This window comes from Paralichthys olivaceus, chromosome 2 (genome assembly GCF_024713975.1).
Source record: "Paralichthys olivaceus isolate ysfri-2021 chromosome 2, ASM2471397v2, whole genome shotgun sequence".
Classification (NCBI taxonomy): Eukaryota; Metazoa; Chordata; class Actinopteri; order Pleuronectiformes; family Paralichthyidae; genus Paralichthys; species Paralichthys olivaceus.
In genome coordinates this window covers 23,536,604-23,549,082 of record NC_091094.1, presented here as the reverse complement: position 1 = coordinate 23,549,082, position 12,479 = coordinate 23,536,604, and the positions used below count along the sequence as shown (strand labels likewise).

The 12,479-nt window shown below is 40.7% G+C and overlaps 1 protein-coding gene across 13 annotated transcripts in view; it reads left to right on the top strand.

Moving 5' to 3' along the window:
- The window catches only part of foxp1b (forkhead box P1b), a 153,691-nt gene that overhangs the window by 45,073 nt on the left and 96,139 nt on the right, over positions 1-12,479 (top strand). For 12 of the 13 annotated variants that reach the window (XM_020086817.2, XM_069512654.1, XM_069512694.1 and 9 more), the window contains one exon: positions 9,165-9,231. The gene's annotated coding sequence lies outside the window, so the exon portion shown is untranslated. Of the gene's footprint in view, positions 1-2,629; positions 2,648-9,164; positions 9,232-12,479 lie in introns of those variants that run through there. The other variant, XM_069512660.1, reaches the window with a different exon arrangement.

Genomic DNA, 12,479 nt, shown 5'->3' with positions numbered 1-12,479 from the left:
CTTGCTGTATTCTCACATTTACTCAGACATTCTCCAGACATTTTACTAGGAGGCTGACAAGAAAAGTGTCCGGAAAATGTCCGGAGAGACTGACTCAGACATTAGTGTTCTCACATACAGTCCCTCTGGAAATTTCCTTGAAAATGTTTGGGAAGCATGTCTGAAAGCAACTCATTTCAAAATCTTTCACCCTCTGCAGCTGACATGATTTGAAAATGAGACTCATGCCCCCGTGATTCTTTTGCATTATTTGATGGACTCATCTAAAGTGCAGAAGACAGAAAAAAGGACAACAACATAAAAAAAAACCTTTAATGACTGAAGAAGAAACTGGTTTTTGTTCTATTATCCTTCTGTTGGTGATTAAGGTCTGTAGGGAGATAATTACGCTTTAGTCTGAAGTTAATGAAATGAAAACTTCTCTTTTCTTGAGAAAAGGAAGGGCAGATCTTTTGTACTGCTATCTGCAGTCATCTCTCGGCCTTGACAAGGCACACAGAGGATTGGTTTTGTTTTAAGGTTGCAGCCCCCTCAGCTGCCTGTCAGTCTGGGGCTGATATGAGGGATCTATGAATGAAGCTGCAGTCAATGAGGCCTGGGTCTGCCGCGCTGTGTCTGTGAACGGTATAGGCACGCTGGAAAAAAAACATCAAATGGAAACATCACATCAGTTCATCTGGGAAATATGCTGATTTAAATAAAAGGGGCAAAAAGAAAAAGAGAAAACAAATCATATATGTAACTTAATTCTAACTATCACACGTTGTGAAGTTGTTATAGCACTCTGCTTACAGCGTACAAGCATGTGTTTGCCATCAAAATTAGTCTGCTTTGTCTGAACAAAAAAAGGAACGTGCAGATTTGAATTTATCGCACAGCAACACGGGAGCCATATGTATCATCTGACTTCAGACGCCCCCCTTTAAACACATGAAGGTGTTGGCCATTGTCTGGTATGCCAAAGGCGCGCAGCACAAGTGGTGGCCAGAGAGCACATATTAAACCATCCTTGTGGAAGTTCACATCTGGTGTGCGGATTTGTGTGTGACTGTGTTACTGTGCCCCCCCTCAGGAAAAAAATATAGGCCTTCCAACAGCACTCTCACATTTCATCATCTGTTCTCCAGCGCCAGGGTGCTCCAGCACAAGTTGGCCACTCTGGATCCATCTGTTGTTATTATTTTCCACTGATAATTGGCTTGAACAATGGAATGTCTGTGTCCCCCTTCGCCTTTGATACCCAACACGCTGTTTATTTTCCAGAGGTCTTATTTTTGCTCCCCTCTCTCTCCCTCTTACTCCCTCAATTCCTCCCTCTCTCCCCTCTCTTCACCTACTGTCACCTACCACCCCCCCCCTTCTCCCAAATACAAACTGATCCATATGAGAGGGTTTTACACGAAAATCACAATTATTGGCCACGTTGGTCACTCAGCATCTGACACTGCTCTGGAGATTTTCTGGAGAGTCTCAGTTCCCATTCTCCTTGTGTTTTTTTTTCAGCTGTGACGGCCTGGTAGTTTTCTGCTGGAGTTTCCCCCAACACCACATGCTTCTGCATTCCTGTTTCTAAATAAGAAAAAAGAAAAACCAAGGGAGACAGATAGATGAAGTGATTGAGAGGGAAGGAGGAGAGTGTGGACGTAAGAGAGGGAAAACACATGGACAGTGGATGTTTGTATTATAAATCATTTTTCCTGCTGATTAAAAACCAGCTTTTATATTTTCCCGTTTCCATCAGGAGGTGTAGAAAAGAAGCATTTGTATAGATGAATAAAAGGACGACAACGTGTACATTATAAACCCACCCACATCAAAAAATCTACAGTCTTAGATTAATTAAATTTGATATTTTAGAATTTAATTGGTGTTTTAGGTTGTAATTAAATGGTTTCATGTAACAGTCTTCATGCTCTGGTTGGGTTTCATGTAGTTTGTTTAATATTTATATCAGATCATTAGATTTCTCTGATTTTGATTCATAATCTACAAAGTTCTATAAGCAAAGTAATTAGCAAAGTTTCTTTAAATGTGGAATCCACCCATAAAGGTGTAAAACAGGACAATCATACCAGAAGAGAAAATCTCGTCAGGACATTTCTGAGGACTGAAGTATTTTCTCTCTTTTTTTTCTCCTTCCTTTTGTTCTGCCGTGTGTGACCGTGCCGATGTTCATTTGTTCTGCCTGCTCTTGTCTAATTAAAAGAGGCCAGGACAGGTAGGGCTCTCAGCAGGCATCTGCTCTGTGCCAGTTCTTCATTTGCTGAGTGTTTGTGTTTATGCAAAGGGGCCTCTTCCTGCATATTTAATCTAGAAGCCCGGCACCAGCTTTTGTTGTGTTTAGACCACATACCTTCAGTCTCTCTCAACACTGCAGTTTAGGCTCTAGTTCACACAAACGTGCTCCCTCTCTCTCTCTCTCTCTCTCTCTCTCTCTTTATCGCTCTCTCCCTCTCTCTGTTTCGTTCACACACATTTGTGCGAACACACTCCACCACCACACACTACTTCAGCTACTCCATACCTGCCACTGTCCTCAGGCTCTCTCCCTCAGAAGTGGATTTGAAAACACTGCGAGCTTGGAGGGAATCTGCATCAACACATACAGTTTCATGAACACGATGAAAGTCTGTTTTACTGTTCATGGGTGAGTCTGTAAAGATTTCATTGTCTTTCCATACTTTCTCAAATCATTTCTCTCCTCCTCCTTTCACCGTTTATGGGACGTCAGTAGATGCAGGTGCATGTCCACGTGGGTGTGTTCTGTAAGTGATTGACAGAGTCTGTGGACAGGGAGTTGAGAGCAATTTGTTTATGGGTAAAGAGTTACTGCAGCATATCCAGTTTTTAGATAAGATACATTGTTCTGTGTAATATTGCAAATGTCAATGAAGTATGTAGAACTCAATTCATTACTTATTAGTTAGTTATTTCTTAAGCAGAAAATCTGAATATTTGAAGCCAAATACATGAATATTAGTTACCATCACCAATGTTGTGTCAGTGGTTGTCATTTTAAATCCAAACATGAATGGCACTCAGTAGTTTAAAAATCCACCTAGGCCTAGCAGTCCCTTTAAATTCAATCTAGCAACATTTCACGCAGTCGAAGATATCTGTTTCAATAAATGTGCCTGATTGTTTTAAACAAGATCCATTCATTTTCATAGGAATCAAGGAAATTGTTTAGGAAAGTGGAGAAAAACCTTCCCGGATATATGCCCCCTGATCAGGATCGACAGCAAAATTTAATGAGTTCTTCCCTGACTTATTCCACATCATTCCACCAAGTTTCATGGAAACCTGCTCAGTTGTTTTTGTGCAATCTTGCTTAGAAACAAACAAACAAACCAACCAACAAACAAAGAGACAGGGTTGAAAACATGTCCTCCTTTGTGGAAGTAATGAATTTAGCACAGTCATAAGATGTTTAGTTTGTTTATTCATGGGACTGGAATGATAAGAGACATATCGAATAATTAAATTGTCAATTAAAACATGTTCCTGTTACCATCATCTGTGTGTATTTAAAGTATAGTTTTGAATATATCTGAAAAGATCAGAGGACGGGGGAGAAAAAAAACCTTTTAATGGAGGAATGTGTTCTGATAAGTTAAAAGTTCACAATCGATTGGGAAATAACACGCAGCACTTATCTTATAGTTGCATTCCCCTGCTGTGTATGTGGTTTGCATACAGTACTGCAGGTGTGTATGTATGGTTGCCTGCCTATGTGTGAAAGACAGTATGTTCATGTTGGTGTGCCAGTGCAGCAGGGTTGGAGGTGATAGCAAGTTGTAACCCCATGGTGATGTGTGAAGGTATTAGTTCCTCCCCTCACTCATCACCTCTTGTTCCCTCTTTGTCTTTGTCTGGGGAAATGGAATCTGCAGCTTATTGATATTAATAGCGCACAGGATCTGTGGTCGGAGAGGAGCTAGGACCTGGCGAGAGTGGAAACCTGATATGGCTGGGTAGAACTGACAGGGGTGGGTTATAAAAATAAGATTGCATAATGTTCACTGTGTGATAGGCCTCTGTGTGCTGTGCTGTTCTGTACGGGTAATCAGAGTTTAACTTTTAGACTGCGCTGATCTAATTTCATGACTTTTTTGTTTTAACTGTGTGGCTATTGTTCTCTCAGTAAAAATAATGAAGTGCAGCTTTCTGATGGTTTTTTTCTCGCCGATCAATAGATTAGAATCCCTGAAAAGAGAGCGGTGTGCATGCGGTATTCACTTGATAGGACTCTACAACACGCTCATTTAAATAGAAATGGTTTGGTTTAGGAGTGAAATTCCACTTCCTTGGTATTAAGGCAGCAACGCTCTCTGTGTGCACTCTGTGTACTTTGTTCTTAGCTCAGCAAAATGTGAGGGCAGGTCCAAAGAATCTGGGGGATCAGACAGGCCTGACATTCACCAGACTGCACTGTTGCCTTTTAAGCTTAGAAAAAAAAAGAGAATAAAAAAAAAAGTGCCCAGAATAAGAGCCGGCTGGATTGAAGTTGGGTTTAATTGGTGGGTTTTGAATCTGTTTGCGTGTCAGAAAGTGCTGTTGTTTACAGTCTGTGTGGGTGTTACAATGCCAGGATCCTGCCAATCACATCAAAAACACAATGCTTGTTTTTTCACTTTTTCAAATGCTGACAATTTTTTACGAGACTTAGCTATGTTTTTCATTTAATCAGTCCTTCTTAATAAAATCCCAGAAGAAACGAGGGAGAGAATACTGTGCAGTCAGCCCTTTTAACAGATCAGATCATACAGTAAGCAGCTGCGTTTGTTGAAAAGTGAGTCATGCTTTAGATTTTCCTGTGTTTCACAGCACAGACAGTGACTTGGAAAATCTCCTGAACACACCCTAAAAACAAACACCAGTGACCCTGTATATACATATCACTGACTCGCAACTAAAACTCTCCTCCGCCCTCGTCCAGAGCTTGACTGATAGTGTATTTTTAAAGGCAGAGAAAGTAACACTTCCAGCTGATAGCCAATTAAAAATTATACTTGACACCACGTCAGACATAAACATGTTACTGGAGGTGCTTTCTTAAAATCTTTTGGATAAAGTTTCCATCATCATTAACAGTTGCAAACAGATACGTAGATTATCAGACATGACCATTGTCTCTTGTGATCAGGTCTCACTTTTTTGCTCGATATGCAAATTATCAAGAGGATTTGATCCCGTCTGACTGTACAGATGTGACGATTATGTTTTTGTGTGTATTTGCATTCACATTCCTTGGCACTTGTGATCGGATCAATCAGGATAGAAGTTAACATCAGGTCTAAACAGGTCATAGTCATGCGAGGCTTGCATTCATGATGCGCCAAATTCTTTTGACCATTGCTAACAAAACAGAGACAGCATGATCTTGGTGGAATAGCAGTCATCTTCAGTCTACTGCATTCAGAATTATATACTATATAACACTCAATAACAAACATTGATCTCATGACATTGGCTTGATTGTGTGAATGGAGCCAAGCGGTGATGTACATCACAGAGTGACTGTTGGAGCCAGTGCAACCATCAGTGGCAGTAGGGCGGCGGTGGTCCATGAGGTAGAGCAGGTTGTCCACCAATCACATTGAACCCCAGTTTCTCCAGTTAACACACTGAAGTGTTTTTTAGCATGATACTGAACCCCCAGATTGCCCCTGGTGACTATGGTGTGTGATAGAAAAAGAAGTGCATAGAAGCGCTAAATGAAAGTGTGTGTGAATGGGTGAATAGGACTTGTACTCAGAGCTCTATATAAATACAGTCAGTTTCTCATTGGCTGAATCCCTCTGATTCTGTTCAGAAAATGTCTTATCTGTGCCGATTAATTGGTCAGACTTATTAAGTGGTTGGCCGCTATCTTCTTCTTATTTACACATTGCTGTTAATACAGATCCATCATTCTCAAGGAGTGTTGAACCGGCATCACAACTATCTTTTTTTTGTTTTATTCAAACACACTGTTGAGCCCTGGCATGATAAATAGATGCTGTAGATTTATTCAGATGCTGATACTAAGTGATCGAAACATCCCGGATGGGCTGTAAAGAACCGAGAGACAACTCTGGCAGCCTCTTATTGACAACCATTAAGTTGAGCATTAATTAATATGGTAATGATGTGTGAAGGTTCATTAACGGGCAGCCACAGAAGTAGCCACAGATACAGTATTAAGCGTGCTTTGAGTAATTAATGGAATAACTTTACTTAGTGGTAAATATTCATGGGCTCTCATCTTTTTGTCTGCACAGTGTGAGGAGAGAGGAGAGCCGTCCATTAGAGGAGCTGAAGAGCTGTCCACACTGAATACAGGCCTTTTGTTGGGATTGGGTGCATTTCAGTGGAGGGGTATTAATTCATATTTTGAACATGCTATCTTACAACAAAGCCAAAGGCACCGATAACATACCTGGGACTAGAGAGCATATTGTGAAGCTGTGACCCCCTCACAAACAGGGAAGTCCACTTCACAGGTTTGTGGACGGAATAAAATGAGTCTTTGTTCGTGATCATACTGTATGTAACATAGCAGTTCATTATCATACAAAAAACCCCCCTGATTGTCCATTTCCTCTGAAAATAGAGTGTTTGCATGCCCCCCCACCACACACACACACCACTGCCACCACTACTACAGTGAACCCTGTGGTATTTGCATAGAGGATGGAAACATTTATGTGTATCATCTGCTGCTCTAACTAACCGTTATGTTATCTATTGCACAAGTCTTGCTACTAAAATATTTTACTGTCAAAAGTTGTTGTGTTTAACATCTACCCACTAATTCCACAGATGTCTCTCTGTTATGCAAACAGACAGACATCTGTGGACGACATATCTGGTGAACCGTATTTTGTAAGCTTCACACTTGCCATGTGTATTCATATTGGTCCAGAGAAGTGCAGTTTCGAATTTGGTGTGGTTGAGACACACGATACCAAAACTAATATAATTAGAATAAACAGGTGATAAGTGCTCTGTAGCCGTCAGTGGGGGCGGGGCAGTGTCCCTTCAGTCTGCGAACCAAGTGGAACATGTCTTCTTCTACGTCTTTGCCATACAACAAATGGGTCAAACCTCGGGCCTAAAGCACCAGGTCGGAAGATAGTGTCAGTTGCTTAACAGACCTCTGAAATCGCAGATGAAAAAATTAAAAGCAGTGCAGTAAATATCTGTAATAAAGCAAATTCAGTTTCATTTTATGAAAAAACATTGACTATAAAATCCTTATTACAGATGAATCAGGTAGGATGAACACAAAGTCTTCTAACTTCACTCTGCACCATAGACTGTTAAAATACTCACAACATCCATCAGACAAACTATAAAAAGTGACAGTATATTGCATAGTATATTTCACTGTATGAGGAAGACTCACTAATGACACGGAATAATTCTGAGGTAGCTCTGGAATACTAACACAGACCAGGCACGTTTAGAATAGGCACTACATTAGTTGTGTAAAATAGGACAATACACCAACATAATCATCTCAAGGCGTCACAAGAAAACCTTGCAAAATGCTCTGTCGTTTTCCTTTGTCTTCTGAAATTGTTGCATTTTGATTCGTATTCTCAGCTCAGGCCTCTGACTGAGCACGCACATAACCCACCTAGGTGGGTAATTATCTCAACCAGGATATGTTCTGTTCCCTAAAATCTCAATGTGGGAGTGTGTGATGGGCTCGGTTTTCCCAACCGGGTGAAGCAGCGTGCGCTTGTTTGTCCTCACCCTACGTTCTCAGCACCCCCACTGTTCTAAATGGCAATATTACAGCCTTGTGCTGTTTGAAATGGAGACAATTATCTGTTTAGGTATTACAAGGTGGGCATTATATCACCAGGAGAAAAGGCGTACAGCTGTTATCAGGATCCCGTTGTTGCCTTTTCTCTCCGATACAAATTTTCCGTCATTAAAATGATGGAACATTTATCTAAATGGATGTTATGCATTGGGTAAACTCATTTAGCTCCCGGGGCTCTTTCAGGTGATGTGAATTAATGATGTTTAGTAGTTTGAAACTGAAAATATCTGTCATTTGTCACCACTCGCCATTGATTTACGATTCCATTGATGATATGTTAATTGAAGTGTAATGAATCACAATAATAGGGTGGTTGTGTGGGAATGGTCCATTTTTGATGATTTTTCAACCCTCTGTAGAGTTCAGAGCGAGCTGCGTGTTGACTCCCGTTTTCAACAAGGGCATTTAACACATAATTAATGCTGAAACTGGGCAAGTTGGGCCAGTGTGTTTTATCTGTGCTCGTCTGCTTTAGATAAACACTCGCACAAATGCCTGGCCACAGTTTTGACTGCCAAATGTAAACGGCAAAAAAGAACAGCGGGAGAGGGAGTTGGAGCATTTTTTTTTCCTCCTCCCCTTCATATTTGGATATGCTTTAATGCTTTTATTCAAATGCACCTGAGATATTGCCCCCAGTCACTTCTCAGTTTACCATAAAAATAAGATTTTGTTTCCTTTTCTCTCCCTTTTTTCATCTTCCCTTGTCTGGGTTGAGTGCTCAGTTAGGAAAGCTGTGTGCATGCAGATCAGGGTGTCCACCCGGGGGGACTTGAGTCAGGGCAGTGCAGGTACAGGTTCTGTATTTTCACCACCAGGGGGGCCAAGTAGGGCATCTGCTGTCGGTAATATGAAAACGGTTTTGTCTTGCAAATAAACCACTCACTCACATCAGACAGCACCATTGTTCACTTGTTATCATGAGTGGGTGTAGTTGTACTTAACAGACAGATGGAAATGCAAGGATGTGTGCCACAGTAGGTTGACAATAGTAGGCTGCAGGAGGATAAACGAAAGGTGGCTTGTGCCCCGCTCTGAGCTGAAAATGGTGGATGCATGTCCGTAGCGGACAAGGAAAGTACAGTGACCGGTGCAGCTTTATATGCACAAACAGCACAGGAACGTAGAGGATTGATTTCTCCCTGAAGATTTCTCAGAACACGTATGAGGCTGTTTGTGCATGTTATCAATTCTAATCAATAGCAACTGGTGCTCTACTTGTTATTGGAAGCATTTAGTTGTTTTTTGCTTTTTGTAAATTGGCTTGTGGGTGCTGATGACAAGAACTCTATGGTCTGTGTTAGTAATTATTTCATAACCGTTAATATTCTCCATCTTGTGTCCGCAGGGCGAGGGGGCTGTTTCACCACTGCTGGAACTGAACATTGCTTTAAATAAGCAAGTCCTTGTAGAAGGTAAACACACAATCATTCACCAGAGTGTGTGTGTGTGTGTGTGTGTGTGTGTGTGTGTGTGTGCGTGTGTGTGTGTGTGTGTGTGAGTGAATGCTGCATTGAATTGGTTCAATAATTAACTGAATGCAGTGTGGGTGTCTTGTTTGTGTACTTTATTGTGTGTGTATGCATGACAGGTGCACCCTGTCAGTGGTGTGAGAAGCTGCCGATCTAAGACTGTAGCATGGTGAGTAATAAAAGGGTTTAGAAGGGGTTTGCTTGTGTAATTAGTGGTCGTACGTTTGTTTTTAAGAACTTGTAGGAGATATGTGGAGGTGTCTGTCTCTTTCATACTTTTGTACATGTTGACATTTGTCAGGACAGGCTGAAATATGGTAATGCCATGTTTACCAAACATACATTGGGGGGGCGGTTTTAATGCGCTCAGTTTTGTTGTCGTTGGCACGTCCTTCAGTCTGGTTGGTATCTAGTGTTTGCTTCTCACACCCGTCTCTGTATCTGCATAAGCTTGGATGTGAACTTTTGGCTGGAGCGATCCTGGTGAGGTGGAGTAGGACTGTACTGTAGTGGTGTGTGTGTGTGTGTGTGTGTGTGTGTGTGTGTGTGTGTGTGTGTGTGTGTGTGTGTGTGTGTGTGTGTGTGTGTGTGTGTGTGTGTGTGTGTGTGTGTGTGTGTGTGTGTGTGTGTGTGTGTGTGTGTGTGTGTGTGTGTGTGTGTGTGTGGATTTGGAGAGGGTGGGGGGTTATAACTTCGGGAGCTCAGGGCTTTAGAGGAGGAGTGACTGGCTCTTATTTGTCTCTTATAGCTTCAACCTCTCCATCTTCTCTTTCTCTCCGTCCCTTCTTTTTAAAGATAATTAACATTTTTTCTACTGTCTCTCTCTCTCTCTCTCTCTCTTCCCCTCTTCCCCGACACTAACATGCTGTGACTTGAAGGTGTGACGTGTGCATGTGACAAGTAAAGGCTGCATGCAGTGCCTTTCCTGTTTGAAGAAAAATATAGTTGTTCTAAGCAAGACAATATGTGAGACATAACTCACTAAGCTAGGACGATATGGCAAAATGTTCCCCCGGGAATACTTATCATCATAATTATCAGGATAAATGTGACACTACTATTTATTTTATGTCATAATTCTAATTTTTGCACCTGATTGACGGTTGTGTGAAAATATGTGTTACACTTTATGTGTTATACCTCCTTACTGTGCTTGTACAGTCCATAAGAAATATATTGATATATATGTGTTGCTGTTTTATTGCCCTGCCCTGTAACTTGGGCTGACCGTGTGTACAGTTACTGATTATTGAATTATATAACAACATTCTCTGCCCGTTCAGGGATGTGTTATTTTGCATTTGTAAGTAAATTAAGTAAATTACAGAAAAATAAAGTAAATATAACAAAGTTACATGAAAGTAAATTTGTGTTTTCCCCGTACACCATTTTAAAATGAAGCTTTATCTTCAAACCTTAATGGTTTCCTTTAGACAAACAGTTTGAACAACCTTATAATAACAAGGTCATAAATTAAATTCATTCCTTGACTTAACTCTTACAGTCTTTCTGTAGAGTTTATGAGAAGCTTCCGTAAATGTCTTCATTACAGTTAGACACACACACTTGAATTAAAAGACAGTAGAGTGGAGCGTTCATTTTTATGTGGAGTGCATTCTCTGTGTAGTGAGGTCCACTCCAGCAGGCCCCTCAGCTGCCTGCTCCAGATGTTAGATCAGCCCTGAAATCTTTCGAATGCATGTGTAATTAATTTTGATGTGGCAAAATCAGCCCAATTATTGACAGAAGTTTCCAATGTGATTCTGATTGCATCTCTAATGCAGAAATCCCTGTGGCAGTTTATTGGATTAGTAAGTTTTGGTGTTTAAAGCTCCTTTAAAGTGCAATAGAGTCAAGAGGGTGTGTAAAGCATGTATTGTTTTCACATTTGCACCGACTGTTGTTTTTAAAGTATTTATCCTGTATTTTACACTAATGGAAAATAAGAATTTGAGACAAAGAGGTTGATTCACATATCATTCTTAATATAATAGGGAAGGACTGGATGATATCAAACAATACAAATTTTTTGAATAGTAATAATATAATAAAAGTTGGATACATATAATGCTTATGTATTGTTTTAATGTTCTACCTCAGATTTGAAAGTGTTTGTCTTAAAAACAGTAAAGAATAGTAATTTGAGATACTTATCAATATAGACAGATTACATGTTATAACACACGTAAGAGCATATGCGACAGGGCGGCCTATGGTTTTCGCTCAAGGTATGACTTGTCTTCTGGCCTTTTTTTTCAGACCTGGTGGCATCTCACTTATCAAAAAAGCGCCTATGTAAGAATCGTGAGATAACCAAAACATGTTCCTCTTTGTTGAGGAGCTTTAACATGTTTTCAACTAATGCTGGACTCTTGTGAATCCATGTAATGGAGAGAACTCAGCATGCAAACTTTCCTGTTCCTCCTTCGCTGTAAATGCTTTGGTTTATATTGCCTCAGCTTTAGCTCTTGAGGTTGCTTTGTTTAATCCACTTTCTATGAAAGTGTTAAGAATAAACAAGTGGATTCATGAGTTGGACCCACAGAAAGGTAGAGCTCAGATTTATGCTGGGATGAAAATAGGGAATCTGTAATAGTTCCCTTGACTGCATTTATTGCTTACTTAAAAAAAAAAAAAAAAAAAAGTAATTTCTTTCTATCAGCATCAAGCTGAAAATTGCCATGTATTAGTATTAGGCTTGGTAAGCTTCTAATTCTGTGGCATTTACAGCCGGCTGTGTTTCCATGCATTTATAACACTTTGATTCTTAAGAGCTCCTTTAATCGCTTATGCCTAGCTCGGAACATAATAAACAACTCGCCGTAGCAAAAGTGCCACATGGGGGAGATTTCTAGCAAGAAAGTTAAACACCTCTGTCACTGGCAGTTTTGTTGCTGTGTTTTTCATGCACTGTAAGTGCCGTAATCTACTTGCTGAGCTCGGCTGCTGTAGTTAAAAACAGTGACAGGCACAGTAGATGCAAGGCAGCGTGAAAGTGAATAATTATCGCACCTACAAATACGTCACAATGGAGGCGTAGGCAGAGACATGAAGCGACGGCATGCTCGAGGCTTTTCCTGTTGATTGAGATCACAGGGTGTGTTCAAGCCTTCTAAACACCCTCACCTGGCTGCAGTCAGCTCACTGTATCTGATGCTCTGCTCCTGTGGCCACATCAGCAGCTATCAGAG